This window comes from Phyllobates terribilis, unplaced genomic scaffold, assembly GCF_046119375.1.
Source record: "Phyllobates terribilis strain yellow unplaced genomic scaffold, ASM4611937v1 Scaffold_3__8_contigs__length_932513732, whole genome shotgun sequence".
NCBI lineage: Eukaryota > Metazoa > Chordata > Amphibia > Anura > Dendrobatidae > Phyllobates > Phyllobates terribilis.
In genome coordinates this window covers 781,838,696-781,849,350 of record NW_027362763.1, presented here as the reverse complement: position 1 = coordinate 781,849,350, position 10,655 = coordinate 781,838,696, and the positions used below count along the sequence as shown (strand labels likewise).

The window sequence follows — 10,655 nt, the reverse complement described above, 5'->3', positions numbered from 1 at the left end:
GTTAAAGAAGTTGTCCACTACTTGGACATTTCTTTGTCATCCCCAATGCTTGGCCGCGATATAATAAAAAGCTTATACTCCCTTCCCATACAGGCGCAGTGGACAGGGACGCCAGCTCTGAATGGGCGCCGGGGTCACGTGTCACAACCACCGCATGGGAGGCCCTGGGACTGCAAGCGCAGACACCACTGGAACCGCGCCGGCACGGGAGCAGAGTATAGGCTTTTTTATTTTATCGGGGCCAAACATTTAGATTAAGACAGGGTTGTCCTAGTAGTGGACAAACCCTTTAAGTACATGTCTATATCACTCCAACTATACTTACTAATGCCAAATGTGGCAGTAATATTGTGGATTAATCGTACAGAGAATAGACACAAACTTGGTATCCCAAAATAATAGGCAAACACTCAAACAATGGAAAGTGCAAAAAAAAAAATCCCAAAATGGGGAAGAGAAACAAATATACCACAGAAGGTTGAATAAGCCTGGAGGGAGTGAAGTACAGACCCCAACGCGCGTTTTGCGTCAGCTTCTTTTCAAATATAAAAAAAAAAATTCTTCAAATACTTTTTGAATAAGATTCCTAACTAAAAGAGTGTTTCCAATTAAAAACAGTTGGAAACGTATTCAACAAGTATTTGATGCAGTTTTTGATGTGAACTCAGGAGCAGAATAGATTTCTAAATCCTAATAAAAACACTCAGTGTGAACATACCATTTTAGTGCTTATTTTGGGAGGCATGAGCCCTGTAGGTAGAATTTGTACCCATCAGACATTTACGGTATATACTATTGACATGTCACAAGTGTCACAGAAGGTAATAATACCCCTTTATTTTTTAGTGTGGCCCCTGGATTGGTTCAGTATAACAATCTAAGCCTAGAACCAAAAATTTTGTGCACCCCTGCAATACACCACACTTTCACTTGTATCTTCTTTTGTCTTCAAGTAAAACAAGAAAAATATATATTTTTTGGAATGTGGGAAGTTTTTATGTATAGTTATATATGAAGAATGTGTTGCCACAAGTGGTTACATGTATGGAAATAGTAGTCACCCAGTCAGGAAGGAAGGAAAGGAGAAGGGAGAAGAAGAAAAAGAAGAATGGGGCAGCACTGAGTATAGAGAGCGTCAGCGGTAACTGCTGATTGACAACAGGCCATAATGTTGAGTGACAGGTTCCTTTAAGTACAGCTAGCCATCCATCTGTCCATCAAGGAAGACGTAGAGTGAAAAAAAATATATATAAATGTCAAGGAAGTGGGATGTTCTGCTACACTTCTATAAGTTTCTTATGCAACAAATACTTTTACAAGTTTCTTATCTGTTATATATATCAATCTATCTTTCTTACACACATAAGTATATGCAATAGATATATAACACACACACACACATATATATTGTGCAACAAATAAGAAACTTATAAAAGTGTAGCAGAACATCCCACTTCCTTGACATTCGTATCGGTAAGACACCATGCAACAGACAAGAAGACTAAACAGACAGACAATCATTGAAGGAAAAATTAGCCAATTTTCCCAACAGGGAGCCAACTCACAAGGTCGTGCTACTAATATTTAGAAATTGTTTTCAAAGCATTTAACGGCATCACAGCATATACCATGTGTGATAATAACAGTGTTTATACCAAGAAAGTCAAGAGAATTCCTCCTACGCAGGATTTATCAGCAATGTTAGTTAGTAAGAAACTTCCACCAAGACGAGACAGGGCATTTCTCCTGTGTATTCGTATATAGCACACAGGCACATACAAAACTTCTATATGTCAGCTTCGTGTATCCAGAGAAAGAGCTGTAGTGACAGCATTGTTGGCCATGTTATGTCACCTACCACGTTTATCAAACAAAATTACTATGGAGTACAATGGGTGAAGCATAGGAAATAGTGCAATACCTAACAAGATCTGAATGCCCTACCTCTTATATTTCACACATCAACAGAAATAGATGATATTCTCAACAATCGACCATAGAAATGTTGGTTAGAAGTCAGTACCCGCTGGATTGTTGGAAAATCTGCATAAGACCCATTTATACAGGATCGTATTTAGCTTCCTATGCCAGGGAAACTGCCTGATATTTATCGTGGCATCATATCTTTCATTAAAAATTAACTAACTATTCTGCAGAGAAGTGCTAATTTATTATTACATTATCTATAGTATAAACCAAATATTACACAAGTTTCTACATTCCTCCGTTTCTAAGATTTTTGCTTGTAGACATTAAGTGAACGTTCAGAAACTTCCAGCATATGGAAATAACTGCAAGCAGAGATTGTGAGAACCTTGAGGAAATGATACAGAAAGTAAAATTGTAAAAGAAAAACTTTCAATTGCAAAAAGAATTACATTTGCAGAAATCGTAACATTACTTTTATGCTCCATAAACGAGGTAGCAGAGAGGAGGCCAAATAGCTAAAGGGAGTAAAGAGCATTAAATACTGAGCTGGGGACACTACGAGGCGGAGAGTGACCAAGTATACGAGCTGTGAGACCGGTGGTGTCACGGACAGGTTACACGGCTCAGTCCCCATTAGGGCTTGTTCAAACTAACGTATTAAACGTCAGAGTACAAAATTGATAGGATATGGACAACACACTGACCAAAGCAAGTCCATGTGATAGTTTACATGAACGCTTTTAAACACGGACCGATGGAAAATCAGAGCATGCACTACTTTTATCCGTATTCTGGATCAGACTCACCCATAAGTCAATGGTTGCGTAAAAAACAGACCACATATGGATTATGCATTTGACCTTTTATTAAATTGTTCATATTTTTCCCATTTGTTTTTTCACGTAAAAAAAGAAAAAAAAAAAAAATGGAAACGGATGCATAAATAGAATACGGATGAAAAATATATATGATGAATGATGTTGCATATGCTCATGTGAACTTGGCCTTACTAGCACGTCTGAAAACTGCAGATAACTTTAACAGAAAAAAACACAAAGGTCTAAATGACTACTTATGACACATTAGCGCACTTCTGAAAACTAAATTATTACTAGGGCGAGAAATGATTGTCAGTTTTAAGGAAGTCTATCACCACAGTATGTCCCTTACAACGTGTTGTGCTTGGTTTGATCATAAGCCTAATAAAAATCGTGCCAGGAATTGTTCTTTATTGAAATATGCTAATCAGGTGTTTGGTGCACCTTTGGAGTGGCCGAACAGTCCAGTACACCTTCCCGTGGAGATCGATGCAAAACAAGTAGGTGGCACTAAACTACTCAGCCACACCGAAGGTGCACGGAGCACTAGAGATAGGCAGATCAATTTGTGGGACTCCGGTACATCTGCTAGGACAGTAGTCTCTGGCCGCTGGACGAGTGGCTCGCTAATCTCTTACCTTTTGGAATCCCCGGGTGGCATATGACTAGCTGGGCCGGCTCAACGTCACTGTGGCATGACGCACTAGCTCAGTCGGGAAATCCGGCTGTTGAGCTAAGCGGTCCGTTTTTCCTTCATGTGTGAAATCAGCTCAACTTATTGGAAACAAATACTTTGTACTGCACTTTAATTTTTATAAAGTGCCCTTTCTCTCCGCCAACAAATCTGGGTTTCCAGCATAGGCCACAGCAGTAATTACCAATTTTTTTTTTTTTACAAAAGAATCAGAATCATAGAATGTAGAGTTGGAAGGGACCTCCTGGGTCATCTGGTCCAACCCCCTGCTCAAAGCAGGATTCACTAAATCATCTCAAACAGATGTCTGTCCAGCCTCTGTTTGAAGACGTCCATTGAAGGGGAACTCACCACCTCTCGTGGCAGCCTGTTCCACTCATTGATCACCCTCACTGTCAAAAAGTTTTTTCTAATATCTAATCTGTGTCTCCTCCCATTTAGTTTCATCCCATTGCTTCTAGTCTTTCCTTGTGCAAATGAGAATAAAGATGATCCTTCTACAATGTGACAGCCCTTGACATATTTGTAGACAGCTATTAAGTCTCCTCTCAGTCTTCTTTTTTGCAAGCTAAACATTCCCAAATCCTGCAACCGTTCCTCATAGGACATGGTTTGCAGACCAGTCACCATTCTGGTCGCTCTTCTCTGAACTTGCTCCAGTTTGTCTATGTCTTTTTTAAAATGTGGTGCCCAAAACTGTACACAGTATTCCAGATGAGGTCTGACCAAAGAGGAGTAAAGTCCGATAATGACTTCACGTGATCTAGACTGTATGCTTCTGTTAATACATCCCAGAATTGTATTTGCCTTTTTTGCTGCTGCATCACACTGTTGACTCATGTTCAGTCTATGATCTATTAGTATACCTAAGTCTTTTTCACATGTACTGTTGCTTAGCTCTATTCCTCCCATTCTGTATATGCTTTTTTCATTTTTATTGCCCAGATGTAGTACTTTGCATTTTTCCCTGTTAAAAACCATTCTGTTGGTTGCTGCCCACTGCTCCAGTTTATTTAGGTCTTTTTGAATCCTCTCTCTCTCTTCTCTAGTATTAGCTATCCCTCCTAGCTTTGTGTCATCAGCAAATTTAATCAGTTTACCCTCAATTCCTTCATCTAAATCATTGATAAAGATGTTGAACAATACAGGTCCCAGGACGGAGCCCTGTGGTACGCCACTTGAGACATTCATCCAGCTGGATGTGAAGCCATTTACAACCACCCTTTGAGTCCGATCACTAAGCCAGTTATGAATCCACCTAACAGTTGCCTGGTCCATTGCATACTTGGTCATTTTTTCAATAAGGATGGTGTGAGATACTTTGTCAAATGCTTTGCTGAAGTCAAGATATACTATATCAACAGCATTTCCCTGATCCACCCAGTCAGTGATTCTGTCATAGAAGGAAATTAAGTTAGTCTGACATGACTTGTTAGTTACAAACCCATGCTGACTCTGGTTAATCACTTCATTCTTATCCATGTACTTACATACATGTTTTTTAATAATTTGTTCAAAGATCTTTCCTGGTATAGAAGTCAGACTCACCGGCCTATAGTTCCCTGGGTCCACCTTCTTCCCCTTTTTGAAGATAGGAACAACATTTGCTCTTCTCCAGTCTTCTGGGACTTCTCCTGTTCTCCAAGAATTTTCAAAGATTATGGAGAGTGGTTCTAAAATTTCTTCTACGATCTCCTTCAGTACTCTGGGGTGTAATTCATCTGGACCTGGAGACTTGAACTCATTTATGTTAGCTAAATATTCCCTCACAATCTTTCTGTTTACAGATAAAGGAATAGAGGAATCCAAGTTAAAAGGACAGTGAAGATCAGTTGATGTTACATTTTCTTTCTGAGAGAAAACAGATGCAAAATAGGAATTAAAAAGTTCGGCCTTCTCAACATCCTCTCTTACCATTTCTCCATTTTCATCCTGTAAAAATCCTATAGCATCTTTGACTTTTCTTTTACTTTTGACATACCCCCAAAATCCCTTTTTGTTGCTTTTGACATCTCTTGCAAGCCTTAATTCATTGTCAGCTTTAGCTAACCTGATACGTGCCCTACAGGATCTGCAGACTGCATTATAATCTTCTTTAGATATGCCTCCCTCTTTCCATTTAATAAACATTTCTTTCTTTCTTTTTAGCATGTGTTCATCCATCCTGGTTTCCTTAAATGCTTCCCATTCTTCCTACTTTTCGGGATTGTTAACGATTGTGCTTTGAGAATCTCATTTTTAAAAATTTCCCATCCTTCCTGGACATCTTTGTCCTTAAGGACATCCAGCCATTGGATCCCTCCTATTCTCTTTCTGAGTCTCTTAAAATCTGCCTTTCTAAAATCTAACCTTGAAGTTTGAGTCTTCACATGTCTTCCTCCTCTAGTTATCGAAAATTCTATAATAGCATGATCGCTGCCTCCTAGGGTCCCAGCCACCTTTACCTCCTCAACCATTTCATCCCAGTTTATAAGGATTAGATCCAAAGTAGCAGATCCCCTTGTTTTCTCCCCTACCTTTTGGAAGATAAAGTTGTCAGCAAGAGAGGATAAGAATTTGCTTGACCTGTTAGTTTTACTTGAGAGAGATTCCCAACAAATGTCTGGATAGTTGAAATCTCCCATGTCCACTACGTCATATTTTTTTGAGAACTTGGTCATTTGATACATAAAGAGTTCATCCATATCTTCAGCTTGCCCAGGTGGCCTGTAGTAAATGCCTACAATGGTGTCCTTTCCGTTGTTCTCTCCTTGTATTCTTACCCAAACAGTTTCCACAGAACTCCCAGTCTCTGAAGCTTCAATCTCTGTGCAGATATACGCTTTTCTAACATACAATGCGACACCTCCTCCTCGTTTATCAAGTCTGTTTCTTGCAAATAAGTTGTACCCTTTTAGCCTTTTATTCCAATCATGTGTATCGTCCCACCAAGTTTCAGTGATTCCAATGACATCATATTTCTTTTCCTGCATTAGTAGTTCCAATTCTCCTTGTTTGTTGCCCATGCTTTGTGCATTTGTATAAAAACATTTTAGTTTGTGATTGGTTTCTCTTCCTCCCATATTTTTATTATTTAAATTGTTTTGTCTTTGTTCTTCCTTTCCACTTCCAGTAGCAGAGATCTCAATAGTATTTGTCAGCTGTATGGCTTTTTCTGGCCTTTTGCTTCCCTTCCCACATTGTTCTAGTTTAAAGCTCTTCTGATGAGTGTAGCAAGGCGACTTCCAAATACATGTTTTCCAGTCTTCGTAAGGTGCACCCCATCTCTAGCAAGTAGTCCATCGTATAGGTAATTCATTCCGTGATCCAGAAATCCAAATCCTTGTTGACGGCACCATCGACGTAGCCAGTTGTTCACCTGTAGAATCTTATTCCACCTCATTGTTCCATGGCCATCCACTGGGAGGATGGATGAGAAGACCACCTGCGCTCCCAATTCTTTCACTTTCTTGCCTAAGTCTTCAAAGTCACTGCAGATGGTTTCCAGGTCCTTTCTTGCGGTGTCATTTGTCCCCACATGTATTAGCAGGAATGGGTAGTGATCTGTAGGTCTGAAGAGTCTTGATATCCTGTCAGACACATCTTTAATTTTTGCTCCTGGAAGACAGCACATTTCTCTTGAGGTTATGTCTGGTCTGCAGATAGCGGCCTCTGTTCCTCTTAACAGGGAATCCCCCATGACCACCACTCTCCGTTTTTTCTTCACAACATTCTTCTTTCTCCATCCAGGAGGATTCTGAGTGCTTACAAGGTTATTCATTGCTGGCAAAGTCTTATCTTGCTGTATTTCTTCATGGTGCTCCTGTGAGAGAGCCTGGTACTGGTTCCTGAGCAGTATGGGTGCTGACTGCCTCTCGATCCTCCTGCTTCTCTGGGTCACATGCTTCCATTCCTCTGTTTCCACATTTTTTCTTTTGAAAACCTGTTAAATAGTTGTTCCCTGTTTCTAGTTGGATAGTGCTTATAAAAGTGATAACTAAAGAACGGCAGTAAATTGAAAAAGTTACTAGTTCTTTTGTTAACAGCTCATTGCCTAGGAGACCAACCACTGCTGACTGTCTAGCTAGTAAGAGCAAGTGGCCAGGATTAGGAGACAACCTCTCCAGCATCAGCTTCAAAGCAGTAAGCACTACACATGGTTTGTTATCTAGCATTGAGGTTGGTTTCCAAGGCCTATTACGGGACCCACTGGTATCATCAGTAAGTCCTTACAATGAGGAAATGGGACATCTGTGGCAATGGGACTGAAAGAAAAACCTGAACTCAGTGATTAAAAGGTGTGCAATAATATATAGCTATATAAAATTGGATAGATATAGATATATACACATACATAACCGTTCAAAAGTTTTGGGTCACCCAGACAATTGTGTTTACCATGAAAACTCATACTTTTATTTATCAAATGAGTTGCAAAATGATTAGAAAATATAGTCCACACATTGACAAGGTTAGAAATAATGATTTTTATTAGAAAGAATAATTTTCTCCTTCAAACTTTGCTTTCGTCAAAGAATGCTTCCTTTGCAGCAATTCCAGCATTGCAGACCTTTGGCATTCTAGCTGTTAATTTGCTGAGGTAATCTTGAGAAATCCCCCCCCCCCATGCTTCCTGAAGCCCCTCCCACAAGTTGGATTGGCTTGATGGGCACTTTTTGCGTACCATACGGTCAAGCTGCTCCCACAATAGCTCAATGGGGTTGAGATCTGATGACTGCGCTGGCCACTCCATTACAGATAGAATACCAGCCGCTTGCTTCTTCCCTAAATAGTTCATGCATAATTTGGAGGTGTGCTTTGGGTCATTGTCCTGTTGTAGGATGAAATTGGCTCCAATCAAGCGCTGTCCACAGGGTATGGCATGGCGTTGCAAAATGGAGGGATAGCCTTCCTTATTCAAAATCCCATTTACCTTGTACAAATCTCCCATTTTACCAGCACCAAAGCAACCCCAGACCATCACATTACCTCCACCATGCTTGACAGATGGCGTCAGGCACTCTTCCAGCATCTTTTCAGTTGTTCTGCGTCTCACAAATGTTCTTCTGTGTGATCCAAACACCTCAAACTTTGATTCGTCTGTCCATAAAACTTTTTTCCAATTTTCCTCTGTCCAATGTCTGTTCTTTTGCCCATATTAATCTTTTCCTTTTATTAGCCAGTCTCAGATATGGCTTTTTCTTTGCCACTTTGCCCTAACGGCCAGCATCCCGGAGTCGCCTCTTCACTGTAGACGCTGACACTGGCATTTTGCGTGTACTATTTAATGAAGCTGCCAGTTGAGGAGCTGTGAGGCGTTGATTTCTCACACTAGAGACTCTAATGTACTTGTCTTATTGCTCAGTTGTGCAGCGGGGCCTCACACTTCTCTTTCTACTCTGGTTAGAGCCTGTTTGTGCTCTCCTCTGAAGGGAGTAGTACACACCGTTGTAGGAAATCTTCAGTTTCTTGGCAATTTCTCACATGGAATAGCCTTCATTTCTAAGAGCAAGAATAGACTGTAGAGTTTCACATGAAAGTTCTCTTTTTCTGGCCATTTTGAGAGTTTCATAGAACAAACAAATGTAATGCTCCAGATTCTCAACTAGCTCAAAGGAAGGTCAATTTTATAGCTTCTCAAATCAGCCAAACCGTTTTCAGCTGGGCTAACATACTTGTGCAAGGGTTTTCTAGGGTTTTCTAAACATCCATTAGCCTTCTTACACAGTTAGCAAACACAATGTACCATTAAAACACTGGAGTGGTGGTTGTTGGAAATGGACCTCTATACACATATGTAGATATTGCAATAAAAACAAGACGTTTGCACCGAGAATAGTCATTTACCACATTAACAATGTATAGAATGTATTTCTGATTAATTTAATGTTAGCTTCATTGAAAAAAAAATGTGCTTTTCTTTCAAAAATAATGAAATTTCTAAATGACCCCAAAATTTTTGAACGGTAGTGTATATGTATAGTATAAAAAATATATATAAATATATATATTTTACTTACACACACACATACCACCACACATCTTTACACAACCACACACAATGTGCGGTGGTGGACAAAAGTTTTAAGACTGTCACAAATTTTGGCTTTCTAACAGTTTTCCACTTCGGTGCTTTTAGATTTATTATTCAAATGTTTCTCCAGTTATTGAAGTACAATTATCAGCATTTCATAACGTTTTAAAACTTTTATTGATAAATACATCAAGATTATGCAAAGATTGAAAATTTACAGTGTTGACCCCTATTTTTCAAGACTTCTGCAATTGTGAGAGCTCACACATGAAAGGTCTTCCGCATGCTTTACTGTAGGCATGACATTACTCATAGTATAGTGGATCTTTTCTTCTCCGGACAATTATTCTTCCAGGTGTCCCAAAATGTCTGAGGGGGGCTTCAGAGAAAACAACTTTGCCGGAAGTACAGAAATTAGACTGTAGATGACTGGGGTAAAGTTATTTTACTTCAATGAAGCCCCCTGCTGACTCTTTGGGACATCTGAAAGAATAGTTGTCCGGAGAAAAAGTGAACGCTACCATGAGTTCCGTGTCATACCAACAGTAAGGTTGCGTGCACACATTAAGTATTCGATCGTTGACTTAGTTTTTAAGCTTAACATTTGTAAGCCAAAACAAAACAAAAAAAATAATACAGAAGTGGTGACGTGTTTCTATTATACTTTTCCCCTGATTGTTCCACTTCTGGTTTTGGCTTACAAAAAATGGATGTAAAAATCTCACCAAATACTCAACTTCGAACGTCGCCTAAAGCATGCTGAGACCATTCATGTGTAGGGGCTTTCTCACAATGTTGCCCACGTAGCAGATTTGATGCAGAGCGTTTTTGCCTCTCTCTGGCAGAAAAAAACGCATGCAGATTTACATGCGTTTTTTTCTGCCAGAGAGAAGAGTTTTTTTTCAAGCACTTCTCCAAGCGATTTTGAGCATCACTTGGAAAAGTGCTTGATAAGTTGGTCACACAATATAAATCCATGCAACTGGCATGGATTTATATTGTGTGACCAACTTAGATGCTTTAAATGCTGCATCTATAGTGAGTAAAAAAAAATAAAATAAAAAGTTAAAAATAAAAAAAAACCTGTATACTCACCTCTCCGGTCTCCTCCCACCCGGCGGCAGCGATCCTCTCTCCTCAGCATCCCGCGGTGTACTGGCAGGACCTGCGATGACGTCATTTAGTCAGCTGATGGTCACGC

At 39.7% G+C, this 10,655-nt stretch overlaps 1 protein-coding gene across 1 annotated transcript in view; it reads right to left on the bottom strand.

Annotated features, from left to right (window-relative positions):
* PSME4 (proteasome activator subunit 4) overlaps window positions 1–10,655 on the bottom strand; it is a 152,957-nt gene that overhangs the window by 123,814 nt on the left and 18,488 nt on the right. The window lies entirely within an intron of this gene.